Source organism: Arvicola amphibius, chromosome 11 (assembly GCF_903992535.2).
Source record: "Arvicola amphibius chromosome 11, mArvAmp1.2, whole genome shotgun sequence".
In the NCBI taxonomy this organism is placed as follows: domain Eukaryota; kingdom Metazoa; phylum Chordata; class Mammalia; order Rodentia; family Cricetidae; genus Arvicola; species Arvicola amphibius.
Genome location: NC_052057.2, coordinates 33,341,187 through 33,357,779, shown reverse-complemented (window position 1 = coordinate 33,357,779; position 16,593 = coordinate 33,341,187).

Below are 16,593 nucleotides of genomic sequence, written 5' to 3'. Positions count from 1 at the left end.
TATGAATAAGGAACCCTCACTGTACTTCCGACACTGCCATCGTCTATAAGTCTCATGAATGGTAATTAGTCACTTAATTTACCAAAACACTGTGTGCATCTTGGTAAAACAAAAATTATATAAAGACCAAGAGTTAAGGCCTCACCATTGCCTTTTAAGGTAGAAAAGATCTTATATGTCAAGTTATTTTCATTGCCATTTATTTTATCTCTCCTGTAAAATCAAAATTTTAAAATCTATATCATGTATATGATATTTATATGCTATTATATATTACATGTATACAATCGATGCATACATGTATATATAATACACATATGATATATATGCATATAAATACCAGATAATAACTGCAACAACTCCAAATTTATTTTTAAGTTATTCATAAACTATTCTGTAAATATTTTAAAAACTTATTAAAGATTTTATCTATCTTGCCTCAGGACTTTTCTATCTTTATAAATAAGGTGTGGAAAATGATCTAATAGATAGGAAAATGTGAAAGGAAGATCCCATATTAGATAAAACACTCTCTGGGGTAAATCTACAATATTGGAATTTTCAAGAATTTCTGCAGTGATGATTTCTTGGTTTAATCAATGTGTAGATAAATCTTTAGTCAGAGGATATATGCATAAAACATATGCAGTATCGGGATAAGAATGTCAATGAAATACTACAGAAAAAAATGCTTATTTTCTAATGAAAAAAAATTAAAAAGGCAATATAGAGGGGTCTGGAAGGGAGATGGATGAGCCTTGTTTTGAGGTGTTAGGCATGCTACGTGGTTCATTCATTCACTGACTCATTCAGGAAACCATGTGTTGTGTATGTTCTGAGCTCGTTGTCAAGGGCTGGTTCTGTGAGAAAGTGAGGAATGTTCTGAGATCTTTCTGGTCATAGAGAGAGAAGCCAGTGGAAGGAATGATTACAGCAGTGTGATCATAGTGAGAACTTCCCTAAACCTTACAGCAAATAGGTGATGGGGGATGTTGTGATGCCTGCCTAGAAAAAGGACTATTTGGAGCCAGCACTAGCTGGTCACTTTGATATAAAATTTTCTTTCCATTTCTGTGTTTGACAATTTATTTTTCCAGTGAAAGGAGTTTTAAATAAGCATTGGCCACGTCCACTTTATGGGTTTTAATATTCTGTTTATATTGCACAGAAATTTACATGAGAAAGGATTCTGTCTTAGAGTTTTTAAATATTTGCTTACAGACTTAGTATATGCAGGACCAGAACTTCTGAGCTGAGTTGGGGGGGATGTTTCTTCTTGGAATTGTGTTCCTACTATGATCTTAATTCTGTCCAAATTAGGAAAGCAAGTGAAATACACATTTTAATATATATTATATAATACATTTTATAAGCACAATATAATATATTTGATATACTATATTATAGCACATAAGTATATTATATAATATATATTTACTTCGTTTCTTAATATATATTATAAAATACATAATGTGTATATTACATATAATATATTACAGAAAGTGAAGTGAAAGAAGATGGGGAGATGAGTCACAGAAAGAGAGAGAGAGGGAGGGAGGGGAGGAGAGAGAGAGAGAGAGAGAGAGAGAGAGAGAGAGAGAGAGAGAGAGAGAGAGAACAACTTTGAGGATTATTTCTTCTCCAGTCTTCTACTACTACGTTTTTGAACCAGGGTCGCTTGCTAGCCTGAGGCTCACTGATTAGTCTTACTGGGTTAGCTGACCAGCAATCCACTGGGATCCTCCTGAGTCTACCTTCTCATTGCCATTTCAGATGTTTATTGCCATAATTAGTCTATTTGTTTGTTTGTTCTGAACATGGGTGCTAAGGAGATAGACTTGACCATCAGGCACTTTTCCTGCTCAGCCATCTCCCTGTCTCTAACAATTTTGTGTGGTGAGTACAGAAAAGATCGCTTTTATGCCTGTGTTCTACTTCATAACATCTTTGGCCATTTAAACATGTCGCAGCATCAACTGTTTCCTTTACCAAACTCCACACTAAGTCTTCTTAGTCCTGCTAGGTGTCAACTTTTGGCATGTTCTCTAGAATTCAATTTTATCAAGGACCATGTAAACTCAGATTAGCCAGAGTCTGTCTGCCCCCATGCCCGCTCCAAGTATCTGATCACACCACCAATAGATACCACCAGTTCCATTTTATTCAGTAGGAACCCCATGCCATAAGCTACAAAATTTCATTGATGTCTTTATAATTTTTTTGTCTCCTGACCCTACTGAATTCCCAGCCACACCCTGCTTTGTTAAAATTCTAACTTCTCATTTTTTTTTCAGAAGTTGAGTCCATTATCTCTTCTTTACTGTAAAATTTCATTCTAGTAGGACACACACACACACACACACACACACACACACATTGTTCTTATTCTAAATAAATTCTGTCTAACAAATTTCTGGAAAAAAGTAGTAACTACAGGTGAAGGAAAGCTTTTATGGATGGTGGGATTCTTATAATGTACATTCTCCAAAGATCTCCTGAAGCTCTTCTGGGACCTGGGCAGGTGATCTGGTGAGGGCAACACTCAGAGGAAATCCCAAGCTTGGGCAGGTGATCCTGGAGGTGAGGGTCTCACTCAGGAGGAATCCTAGGCTTGGGATTTTTATTTTGTTTCTCTTTTGTTTATCTCTCAGTAACTAAGAGTCTTCATTAAAGAGAAAGGTTTGGGTTATGGAAACATCCGTACCGACCCGTTTGGCATTTTGAAGTTGGAGGTAGTGAAGCATATTAGGTCAAACAATGGATGTGGATCCTGAATGAAGTTCTTTCACAAACGTTTCAAAGAGAGTACCAAATTTTACTTTTAAAACTTTTCAGGCTTATTCCATTTTAAGAACTATTTTCTGATTTTCCCTCTGTAACGTTGCATACCAAACAATGGTATAAATAATTTGCTTTCTGTTGAAATCTTTAAGCCAATACTTACTATGGTCTAGTTAAATTGAATTTCTATTGAACTGTTAATATGTTTTGTACCGTGGGTAAGGAACTCAGGGCTGCACACATGCTGGACCATCATTCTTCCAAGTTACTCTCAGGCTTAACTTTATGAACTATTCAGTGAGACCCCTGTTTCAGATGTTCCCCCTCTTCCTGTTGTCCATAAAGTTGACACAGTTTAACCAAATGCTTTTGTCACTTAAAAGCAAAGAAAACCAGCCCACAGATCACAATCCCAGAGTACTTAGACAACAATGATGACACTAAGAGAGACTTACATAGATCTAATCTACATGGGAAGTAGAAAAAGAAAGGATCTCCTGAGTAAATTGGGAGCATGGGAACCTTAGGGGAGGGTTGAAGGGGAGAGGGGAGAGCCAGGGAGGGGAGCAGAGAAAAGTGTAGAGCTCAATAAAATCAATATTTTTTTTTTTAAAAAAGTAAATTAATAATTTAAAAATGAGCAATGTTTTCTGTTTGACCTACAGTAAGGTTTTTTTTTTTTTCCACATTACCTCAAAAGTTCTTTTAATAGCCCTGTACAAGTTGCCCTCTTACTGAAGCTGGATTAAATACTTAAGCAACTTTCAGACGATCACATCTGTATGATGGTAGAGGAGTTTCTAGATGGTACAATGTAACTGTAGACTTGGCCTCTTGGCAGACCATGTAACCAGAGAAAGAAGGGATGTCCAAATGTTAGACTGAGAAAAATAAAGGCTTATTTTATTTTCAATGATTTTAGTGCACGCATGCACATACACACACACACACACACACACACACACACACACACACGTACACATCACAGTAGAATGTTATACAAAATACTTTATAATGAGCTATTTTCTTTCCTGGGCTCAAAAATAGCCTTAAACATTTTTGCTATAAAAGGTCTAACATACGTATTTAATATATGATGATGGTATCATAAGCTATCATAGTATAAATAAGCTATAATTTACTTAGCCATTTGCTGCTTTTGAGCATTTATGTTGCTTCTAATTTTTGACATCATAAAAAGATGAATTCATGGGATGTTTAGATCATTTTTTCTTTCAGATATATTTTTAGAGAAAGAATTTTGAGAGTAACAGATTTAAGTATCATTTCTGATAAGTCACTTAACCCTTGAATAGAGTAAGAACTCTGGTTAACCTTGGTAAATTAATACCCGCTGTAAACCTGCCCCACACCACACTCTACAACCCTAAACTGCACTGTAGATCTAAGATTTGCCCACTGTAGAAAATGGCACATGTAGAAAGTTGCCATCATGAATTGAGTTATCTTACATTGAAAAGCTTCTTAGTGTAATTTAGGTCCATAATTAGTTGACTTCTATTTAAAAAAGAAAGAAAGAAAAAGAAAGGAAAGAAGAAAGGAAGGAAGGAAAGAAAGAAAGAAAGAAAGAAAGAAAGAAAGAAAGAAAGAAAGAAAGAAAGAAAGAAAAATTCTTCTGGGAAGGTCTGATTTAATCCAGCGAAAATTTAAAATGAGCCCTCCAGTCTCCCAGTGACTTTGCTATCTTGAAAAAAGTCTGACTCATGTTTGGAGTTTTAAAAATATAATGTTTCCTTCAAAAGTGCTAATGTAAAAAACAGGAAATAGCCATCATGTTGCATTTACTTTGAGGAATGTAAAGATCATTCACCCTCTACATTTTGGGCGATTAATATACAGTATTGCAGTGTTGTGACTGGGCCTCGAGAATCAGCTGGGTTTGAGTAGAAGCCCCAGGTCTTTGTGAAGTATGTGAAAGGCTTCTCTGCTCATCATTGCTCACTGCTTGTTTCAGAAAACTATAAAGTCAGAAGGCAGGCTCACTTGTCTGTTTAATTATGAATTCAACTTTAACTTTAAAAATAGATTCTGTTTTACTTTCTGTCATTAGATTGTTACATGTAGATTCTAAGTTTCTACTGAAACATATAAAAAAAAAAAAACTTGGTCACCACCATTCTGTCTTTACAACCAGAAAAGGCACAACAAAGGGAAATCAATAGTTTCTCTTTGGGGGTTTATGAGGCAACTAAATTTTCTGTTTCAGTCTCTCATCCCTAAACCTGTAGATAGGTAAACATTCCGAGCTCCAGCTGAGCTCTCAGTGGGAAAGGAAGACTCTGGAACCAGAAAGTGACAAGGCCACTTTAGCAACAATTTTGACAAACCGTCGGAGGCAAATTGTGGACAAGCACAACAACGAAAGTTTCCTCTGAGCCTCATTTGTGAGGAGCCTCCACACCTCTTCCGTCAGGCTCCTACGGTGATGAAATGAAGTGGACCTCCCTCACCCCCATCTCTGCTGTCTCTGGCAGAAGAAAGATAGAGTAATAATGAGAAATATACAGATCACTCCGAGTAACAAAGGCTGATTTGTGAGATTTCATATCTTTGTTGAAGATAAGAAAAAAGCAAACCTCTCTCTAAGCCGTCTGTTGTCATTGCTGGGGTGTGAACTGTCCCTCACAGGCACATGTTTGGGTACCTGGTTGTCTACTGTTTGGAAGCGGAACTGATGACTCTTCCTCTGGGTGAATTAATTCCCCTTTAGGAATTAATTCAGTTCTTCATCTCCCCTTTATGAGTTAATCCAGTTTGTCAGTCACTGGCCCAAAGGACCACAGGGCAGGAAGGTGAGTTCACATTAAACTATGCTAAAGAGACCACAACAACAATTATCTTCTCAGTGAGATAATATACATCTCCTTCCTGGAGTTCGGTGTAGAGCCTCCAGAGCCACCATTAGACTCTGTTGGGCCTGACACCCTTTCTGCCTTCTGGCTCAGAAAGCCATAGAGCTCACTCTTGCTTTTCTTCTGTCTTTGTCTTTGAGATGCTGTTGGAGTCTGTTCAGGCTTCCCTTAACACTTTGTGCTTCCCTGCTTCTTTAACCCTCCCTCCCCTAGCCTTCAAAGTTTTTTGCTCATCAGTTCACGTTTGTTTGTTTGTTTTCTTGTCTCCTTCCTCCTCCAGGCAGCTGTCCAGGTTTGCAGCTTGCCTAGGGGGAACCTAGAGGGACCCAGATTAACCTGACAACACATGGGTAACTCTGGTGGGATGTCCCCAATTTCCGGTAACAGCAGCACTGTTTTAGGAGGTGAGACCTACCTGAGTTTCTAGATTTGCCTAATCCTGACACTTCCTTTCCCTCCCCAACTCCTTCCTGACTGGGAATGTGATGACAACCGCTGTGTGTTCCTGCCCCCACCGAACCACATACCATAGTACTTTCTGCTACTGTGATGGATGGTTAGTCCCCTCAAGCCGTGAGCCAAAGTAAACCCTTCCATTCTCTTGTTGCTTTTCTCCAGGTGTTTGCCCTCATCCATGAGAATGACAGCTAACGCAGTTTCTAGCCTGGTACAGAAAAGTGGGACAATTGCTGTTGCTGGCTAGCAGGAGGATTTGGTAGGCTTTGGGCTAGAGAATTCCTAGATAACAATAAACAGATAACAATGTGCCATTCTGGTGGTTCAGAAGATCAGAATACCAGGAGGAATGTGGACAGTGAAGGCCAGGCCAGTTAGATTTCATATGATGAGCTGTCTTAGCAGCCATTCCTGTTCTGTTCTGGCAAGGAATCAAGTGCGTTCTGCCCACAGGAAGAGAACTGGAGTGGGGATGAATCCCAAAGACGTGGGCGAAATTGCCTGGCAGAGGAAGTTTCAAGACAATGTAGCTTTCGGCTGTGGAGCGCCTTCGCGCTTGTGTTTGGTAAGGCTTAGGGAGAATTCAGAGCCAAAATGGAGCAGAATGATATGAAAAAGGCAACCTGAACCAGGAATGAAGGCTGGGGATCTTTAAAGTCAGATGGGATGGGTGCCTACAAGGTGTTGATAATGAGATTAGCATATTCGATGAGAATCCTCTGTGCACTGGTGCATCAGCAAAGTTACCTTGAGGGCAAGAGCATGCCCTACAGCACCTGGGAGCAACAATGGAGACCCTTTTAAATGACTTTCACTTGTACATAGAGTACCTGGGGGAAAAGAGAACCCCAGATTCTTGGTCTGTAGGACTACTCTAGTGACCTTCTGAGGGTTAGCCAATCAGATACTCAGAGGCTGTTGTAGCTGTGATCATGGGAAGTGAACTACATCCCTAGCTTTCTGGAGAGTATGCATCTTCTCTGTGTGATGCGGGGTGAGGGCAGGGTTTAGGGCTAGGCTTCGCGTTAGGGTAAGGCTGTGGAATGTTTCTAACTCATGTGTTTGGTAAGATTTAGTCATAACTCACTGCAAAAATGGAGCAGAAAGCACAATCATCATTCATTTGTGACTTTGTTTATTTCACTCAAAATAGTTCCCAAAGACCTGCAATTTTCTTGACAACAACAACAAAAATTGCTATGCAAAAATTTTACACTATTCTTTAGCATGTTAAATGGCTGTCCAAAAACTCATATATTGTAAGATAGACTCTAGGAATATTTCCTAAGGGAAATAAAAACAAAGAGGTTACCTCAAGTTTCTCCAGGCCTCCTCTTAAGGGAGGGTGGATGTCTCAGTGGTACCTTCTTAGTGTCCTTCCTGTTTCACAAACTGAGTTTGCTTGCTCTGCCTTAGGATTTAAAAAATAATAAGGTCAGGGGAAGAGGAAATCAAGCCAGACCTTTAGCAGCCTGCACCCTCTATTGTGTTTCCCACTAGAAGTCTGATGGCCACTGGGGCAGCCCTACTGCCTCAGAGTCCAGCTCTCCCTGGCAGTACTCACTACCCACTTCCCACGGTTGCTCCTTACTCTGCCCACGGTTGCCCCTTACTCTGCCCACAGCCCCATCCCAAGTCAAACAGTATCCTTCAAAGGACTTGACACCTCACCTCTATCCAACATGCTGCCCTCTGGCTAGAGTTCAAGCAGCCCTTCAGCCTGGGGAAGCAGCCTTGCCTGCTCTGTCCTTGCTGTTCTTGTCTACCAAACTTCCGGTTAAGCAGTCCCAATCAAGGTCCGGGAGAAGCACAGAGCAAAGCCTTGGCTAGACAGTTGTTTGTTTCCCATGCACATTTACAAAACAAACAGCTTCGTTCTTCTTTCAGATGCTTATTTCTTTTCCTAGGTAAAAACTTTTTATTGGGAAAAGCAAGAGTCGACCCCCAGAGCAAGAGTCAGCACCCAGAGAGATCTGTATCAGTGAATAAACAGAACCTCAGAGGAAGCTGAAAATTTTTTGCTTTTGTGAGGACTAATTTGCTTCTTGGATTGACATGACTCCATAATTCCACCATCTCTTGTAGTCCAGCTTTGTCCTAACTCTGCAAACGCCTAGTTTACATCCTTGGCCAAATACCTACTAAGAACAGGATGGACTATCCCACTGATAACTGGAGATTATAATTTTTAATACATTAAGGATACTTTAATATGAGAACAAAATAGTATCAGTAGTTATAAAGCTATTTTGATAATATCTCTAATATTCTTATGGGTCCTACCCTGTTGTACCGGATTGGACAGAATTATTGTACCTCATAAAGCTGTCAAGTTAATCTGAGTCATAGCTGTTTGACAGGGAAATAAAAATGAAAATTATTGTTACCAACATTGGAGATTATAGATCCATACTTGTGTAATTTGATAGTTATAATCTTTCAATTTAGATGAGCAGTGTTATCTGCCTTGATAATATTTTTAATATCAAGGTAAGGATTTTATCTTCCACATCAAAACATAGTTTGAAAAATTACTGCTTGGGCGACCCCTATGCACATTGTAAAAGTAAAAATGATCTTACCGTACCTTTTTTTATTTTTTAGATATGAAAGTAGAATTAGAAACTCTGCATTTACAAGCCAAAAATAATCTCTTGAAGCTTATTGTCAATCACATTTTACGGCAAATTCAAGCCACTCAATCTCTCTTAAGGGAATTGATTGCTCTGGTTATTTCTCTACTCAACCTGTCCTTTCAAATCTCCAAGAAATGGAAGAACAGTTTACAGCATTAAGCATGTTTACTGAGGGCATATCAGGAAGGAAAGGCTTGACCTTTAACTGCGGCTTCGTACTCAGGCCTCATGACTATTTCATCTCAAAACAGAGCAAGAAAACATGAGAAGTCACGAGCGATGCCACGTTCAAGGCCGCCTTCTCTTGTGGAGCAGCTAAGCACTTTCACTTTTGGTGACAGAACTAAATATTTTATTTAAAATGTAGTTTGAAAGATCCGTTAGAGGTTTTCATTTCATTAAGAACTGGAAATTTCTGGGCAACTGTATGAAACATTTTTAGAAAGATCCTCTTTTTAAGATAACAAATTTTGAGATTAAGGGATAAACGAGACTGGCTTCTAAAAGCATTGTTTTAATTAATGATCTTAGGATTTGCAAGTATAATTTTCACTGGTAATTAGTTGTTTTTTTCTTAATCTCAACGCAGCTCAGGATGAACTCTTTAAGTATTAGGAATATGTAAATAGTGCAGGATTCTGTGGTTAGCGATGGACTCACTATGCACATAAAAAAGAGGGTCATCAAATGGTAGCTCCTGTTATTCATTCACTTTAACTGTAAAATACATAAAAAGATGTAAAATGTACATATTACACATCTTTTTGAAAGTATAAAAGATCATAAGACACGACTTTTTATTTATTTAAAATAATATCTAACTCCCAAACCTGTCTCCTTCGATGGCTTTGAAGACTGGGAAAGATTTTATCTCCTCTTCGCCACACGTCCTGTCTGATTGTGCAGGCATCGTTCATTGTACCTACTTCCTACTTGGGACACTTGCTTCACAAAGTTGGGAAAGGTGCCTGGGCTAGGACTTGAAGCAGGTTTATGACTCTTAGGAAGAGATTCTCTAGTTCCCACAGACACTTGCAGTTGGCAAATTCAGCTATGTAAGGATGACATTTACAGTGCTATAGACCTCGACCTGTAAGAAGACATCCAGTCCTACATGGATAGAGAGATTGCTTGCTATGCACTTGGCATTTTGCTTTTTCTGTCTAAACACATGGAGACAAAGCCATATAGCATTGATCTTAGGCAGAAGACAGTGAAAGCTCAAGCAAACGCAGCATCCGAAGCTATAACAAACATCAGATAATTAAAGACTATATAAGAAACCCAAAGGAGGGAAGAGTTTTTAACTCTTTTTGAGTGTAGAAGGCTTCACAGAGAAGAGGACCAGAAAGCCTTGGAAGTTAGAATTGGAATTTTCTTGTCACATATAATATTCAAACAGTAAATTGCCCCTTAGCCCAATGAGAAGGAAGTGAAACTTGGGTGTGCACATTCTCTCCCCAGTTCTTACCTGGACTGTGTACTTCTTGGAATTTCATTTTATTGGTTAATAATAAAGCTGGCCATCCAATATCAAAGACAAGATCTAGCCATGCTGAGTCTCTGACACATTTTTATATCAGTATACTCTTCCCTTTGCTCTGGCCAAATCATGGCTCTGTCAGTCAAACCACGGCAGACATCAGCCGGCATCTCCAGACAGGCCACTGCAGCCATCTTTCTACATGCAAATCTGTTCTCACAGTGTGGCCTGAAACTCATTAGTAAATTTCCAGGGCCTTCGAGATAAAAATCAAGTTTGCTGCTTAGGACAAATTGATGATCTAAAAAGTAATATCAAGATTTAGACTAATGCTAGTTATTTTGGAAAGAAGAGTGTATTTAAGTTTAGGTTTCCAGAAGCAGGATTTTGTCAGTCTCTATGTGTAGTCACCCCCATAATGCATAGTGTTATATATTATTCACTGATTATAGTAATGCACTTGTATGAAAATTAAAAAGAATATACCAACATAAACAAATAACATATAGTAATCAAAACTTATTAACAAAACCCATCGTACCACCTTTATTATCTTTATATATAGTAATCTCAGTCTGTATATTCACATTGCCCTTAGTTTCTAAGGAGTTGCCCAAGGAATTATTATCTTTGTTTTATGACTAAAAATTTATGTATTTGCAGAGGTAAAGCAAAACAAAAAACCCTTACCCTGTATTATGTAGGTAAAATGTGCCAAATGAGAGCCACAAAGTCAGATCCCTTTGGCTCTAAAGTCTGCACTTTTCCCACTCCTATAGTCTGCCGATTTCCTGTCTCGTTAAGGTCCCATCTCTACATGCTTATTGCTTAAAGTACCAGGAAGACTTAGTTATAAAATTCATCTCCCTTAGGGCAGAGATGCTTCCTGTGTCTGCATTATCCTGCCCTTCCCTTCCTTGCAGCTCTCAATATAATGGACTTGCTTTAAGCAATGAGCTTTCAGGACGAACTGAAGGATGGTGTGGTCATGGGTCCCAGAGACCATTGCGTTCCTGTGATACCTCTCAAGGTTTTCTAGTGGAAACACTCCAGCTCTGTTAGGACTTGCTCCTTCAAGGCATTTCGTGCTTTTGCAGTCTCTGTATCTTCATGATATTTTAAAAACCTAGAAATGGCTTTTCTTTTCATGGGATGGAGTAAGCCTCGTAGAGATAGCTTCCCATTGACTCTTACTAGGAATGTGCTTGTCCTTGAATGAATCCTACCAGGACGAATTAAACTCTAACAATGTAAACAGCAATATGAACAAAACCTAAGCTCTAATAGCTTCTCACGGGACTTGGGGGTTGGAATGTGAGCCAGCTGTTCATCACAAGTCATGGAGGAGTAAATTGTGCCTTGGTTATTAATACTATTTTTGGTTTTAATACTTGTTAGGATGTTTATTATATCATCTTTTTTGGTTTTATTTGTTTCATATTTCATATTTTTCATTTACATTTTATAAGCTTTAATTTTCTTTGAATATGTTCTTTTAAAGTTTCCTTCCGATCTGAATATTTATTTAAAACATACCCTTTATTTTATAAATGATTTGTTAACTATGTGTTTTCCTAAATAATTTGTTTTTAGGAACACCCCTTAAGTATGGTTCTACTCATTATTTGCTTCATGTGATAAAATTCAAAATTATATTTCTCTTTTAATCTAGTAATTATTTAGAAGCATATTTTGCTACTTTATAACTATATTATATTGAGTACCTAAAGCAAATTATGAAGTGATATATTGGTTTCCACGTTTTGAAAAAATTCTGCAGGTTTTATCCTGAGTCTACACGTTTACTTAGCAAATATTTACTGAAAATTAAAAGGCATATGTTATGTGGGATATACTGAAAGTACATTCTGGAGTTCCACAGAACTGTCCATATATAGCCTTGTATAATACAATAAAAATTAGGACACAAAGCTTATATATTTACATACATATCACTCTTTTTTCCACATCTATGGATATCTTCATTATTCCAGTGTATGAATCTTTCAGTTGAATATGTTTGTCCCATGAATTTTGAGTTGCTAGGAAAAGCTTGTTTTAACTATGCTGCTCTAATAGCATTTTGGAAATATGTCTTTTATACCGCATATAAAAATGTATGTATATGCCAGTGCTGTAATGCAAGCTGTGTAAAAGTTCACACGATTACATTCTGCATTGTAATCATCACTAAGACTTGTAACTGACAATAAACTATTCATCTTTTCCATATTTTACCTAACTATAGTTTATAGCATAAGCCATTCCCATTTGCTTTATTCTGTTTTACTTCTAGGCTTCTGTGTCAGGTTCTACGAAGGACAAAATCCTATTTGCCTACCTGCCATGCTGTTTTGTGTACTGAGAAGACACAGCACACAGCATGGGCAGTGAGTGAATGAATGGACAAAAATTTGTTCAGATGAATCTGCATAAGTTGCAGGCAAAGGACTGGAAGATAGGATCATGGTTAAGAGCACTTACTGCTCTTACAAAAGCTACAGGGGTGCTTCCCAGCACCTGCGTGGAGTCTGGGAATCTCCTGTGACTTCCGGCACGTGTGATGTAGCTTCAGGGAGTATGATGTCCTGCTCTAGCCTTCATGTGCAGCAGGCACATGTGTGGTGCATATACAGACATGCAGGCATCCACATCTATATCAAAGCAAAAATTGAATAAATCTTCAACAATGGTTGCATATAAGCATCATCAAACCAATAAACAGGAAGGTTATTTACTTGCCCAGGGACACTCAGTTAGCAACCGATAATAGTAAAGGACAGCTTAAAAGTTATTACTGCTTCCATTCTATATTACGTATTCATTCAGGAACTCAGAAAATAAACTAAATTTGTGCAACTGGTGGGAGATATTTGGGCAATCATGGATTTTTTTTACATACACACACACACACACACACACACAAATCAATTTAAGTCTCTTAGAACTTTTGTTAGGTTATTAGCTATTTATTTAAAATCAAGCTCATTTTAAAGCTGATTTATAAAACTTGGAATTTGCACATGTGACTATGATTGTTTTAATACATGTATACATCACAAACACATCTATCTCCTCCAAAAAATTTTCACTTCTTTATAGTAAAAATCTTCACTTTTTTCTGGATACTTGAAATGCTTAGTACATTATTGTTGAAGAGTCACACCCAGAGCAATGGTAAATACCATTTAGAATAGTAAATGCTAAACAGAACTTCTATAACTCCACCCATTGATCCTCTTACCTGTTTTGGTAACCAATGTCTGTTAATTCAAACACTTTATATCCCATACATGAGTCAAGCAGTGAAGTATTTCTATTTTGATTTCTAGTTTTTAACACTCAACAGGATCATTTGTTTGATTTATTGTTCTTGAGTTCTTGGAGCGTCCCACACAGTCTTGCAGAAGCTCACTTTGTAAGTATTTTCGACCATTCTGCAAGTTCTCTCTTCTCTGGACTGCTTCTTTTGTTCTGTGTGACTTGTTAGTGTGATAGAAATCCACATGCCATTTTGCTTACTTTCCTCCTAGCTTTAAACAACAACAACAACAACAACAACAAACACAAACCACCTCTGCTCATTTGAAATGCCCCACATATTTACCCTGTTTTCTTCTAGCAGCTGCATAGTTCTTGACCTTACGTTTAAATCTTTAGTCAACGCTGAGCAATTTTGGGGGGAAGGATTTATTTTCTTCTTTTCCACACATAGATATCTGGCTTGACTAGCACCATTTATCAAAAGACATTTTGCTTGTTTCTGGTGAATGTTTCCAGCACCTTGCTTAAGATTTAGCTGACTAAGAGACACGGATCTATACTCTAGAGTTCTCAGTATATTTAGACGCCAGGTATGGTGTATCTTTCCTGCTTTTTTCTTTGTATTTAAGAACTTGACTTCAATGAAGAGTCTCATGGCTATTTTAAATAGGATGACACTTAGCCTGTAGATCATTTTGAGAAGTACCCTGCTGTACAGTTCTGCTTACCAATCTTTCACTAAAATAATGAAAGTTGATTCTCATGACATAACTACTATATATCAGACACTTTGATTTATTAACCCAGTTCTGCCAATTGTCCATTAATAATTTATTCTTCAGTTTGATTGAGAAATTTGAGATAAATAAAATGTTAAATAAATTGTCCATGGTCACATGTTGTAAGTAATTGAAATAGGATTTGAACACAAGTCGTCAACTCCAGATTCTGAGTATAACCTTGATACAAGGCCCTAAGATGCTGTGTGAAGAGTGTTTTCCTGTTATTTTTTTAATATACATTTAATGTTGTGTTTCCTATTGCTTTCATTGTAGTTTATTTGATATTTTTCTTTTCATGTCAGCTGGGGATCCTCCTAGTATTTGTTTATTAATTACTGGGGAAATATGCTGTATGGTGTGTTTTAATAATTTTTAGGTGATATCAAGATTGCATTAGTTTCCAAAGAAGTGTCTCCTATTTTGCTTTATCCGTGACCACTTCTATATTTCTATAACCTTCAACTAAGATGGCCTTCACGTTCCTCTCGGTTTGACTAAACTCACCGCTTCCTCTGCTGCTCATAGCCTGACCTCCCTTTTCATGTGGCGTTTCTTTTAGAAAGCTTGTAATTGTAAATGCTTTTTCTGCCCTTTACGAGTCTTTCTGAAAGCCTCTTGCCAGCTTTATATCCAGGGAATATCTTTTTCAAGGACCTAAGAAATATCGCTGAAATGTCATCGGGAAAAACGACGCTCTTATGTCTTTCTTAATACACTCGCTGGGTGGCTGAGAGGCTGGGAGGTGGGCATCTTACCAGACTGAAAGTAAGAGATGGGCACGTTTGTGTGTGTGTGTGTGTGTGTGTGTGTGTGTGTGTGTGTAATGGAAAGAAGGTAAAGCCCTGTAGAACAGCTGGCCCCTTCTCCCTTTCACCCCAGCATTTAAAAACCAGGATTCTCTCAAAACTGTTTTTCAGTAAAGATAATCTCAGATGCAGTTCTGGCCTCACTCAGAGGCCTTAGGAGGCATCTTCCTTGTTTGACTTTTTTCCAATACAGTGATTTTTATTGCTATTTATTATTATTTGGTGTGTGTATGTGCTGTATGTGATTCTCTCCTTCTCTCTCCCATCTGCCTCTCTCCTCTCTCTCTCTCTCTGTGTGTGTGTGTGTGCATGTGTGTGTGTGTTGGGGGGGGGGCACCATGGAGCCCTGTAGAGTTGAGAAGACCACATGACACAGCCAGTGTCCTCTGTCCTCTTTCCACCATGTGGGGCACAGGGATCAAGTGCAGGTTTGTCAGCGGCACATGCTTTTACCTGATGAGCCATTTCACAGAACTTGAAGTGATTTTTTTTTTTTTTTCTTTTGGAAACCTAGCCTGGAAAAAAAAAAAAAAAAACACCAAGGTAAATGCACTCATATTACCTGTTTTTTGGATTTAATTTCTTACCAAATTTATTCCTGGTTATTGAAAACTTTCATGAAGTAGGACAGGATTGGGGGCTTCTTACCTTTTTTGAAAGAAGGAACCAAGTTTAAAACTTTTTATTATTGTTCTTTTCTTTTCTTCTTCTCTCCCTCCAGAGGTCTTCTTTAAGACCAACATTTGAACAAAGAAATCTGTGCTATAGAAAATAGTAAATGTCTCCCACTATTTTTTTAACCTGTTGTCTTTCAGCTCTTTGAACAGGTGAAAGCCTGAACGTGACGGCATAGGTCCACAGAGTATCTAGAGCTGAAAGCTGTGAAAGTCTAGCCACTGTGATAATAAAAACCTACAGAAACTAAGAAAGGAACATTCAAGAAAAAAGAAATCTGGATTCAAAAGATTAAAATGTGTCTTCTTATATACTTCCTCAGGCAATAAGACTTGATCTGTCTCCTCGTTTAAAGGGAAGAACAAACTTGAGGGCAAGGCATAACTTGGGGAATCCTTTCATGGCTGCTTACAGCCTTTAGCTGTTTTGATGGCTACTTTTATTTTATCAAAGAATTCTCCACTGATTTTCATTTTAACTGACTATGAATAACTTTCCCCCTATTTATTTTCCTGTCAGAGTTTTCAATTATCCATAATTCACTAAGCATTTTTAATAGGGATCTGTGTAGCTTTCTTTTCCTTCAAAAGTAAGGACAGTATGTGTAAGTAGGGCATATTTTTTTCCTGTAATGTTTAAAAAAAAACAAACAAAAGCCAATGGAATATTTGCATATTTTTCAAATTGCTTTGTATGCTCTCTGAAGCAGTGGTAAGCAAATCAGCACATTTATATAGGGAGGAAATAATATCCTAAAATACTTTGAGACGCTAAACTTGTTAAAAAGCTTTCCGTGTTCATGTGCTTCTGCACAAAAAACAACAAAATCCACAAAAT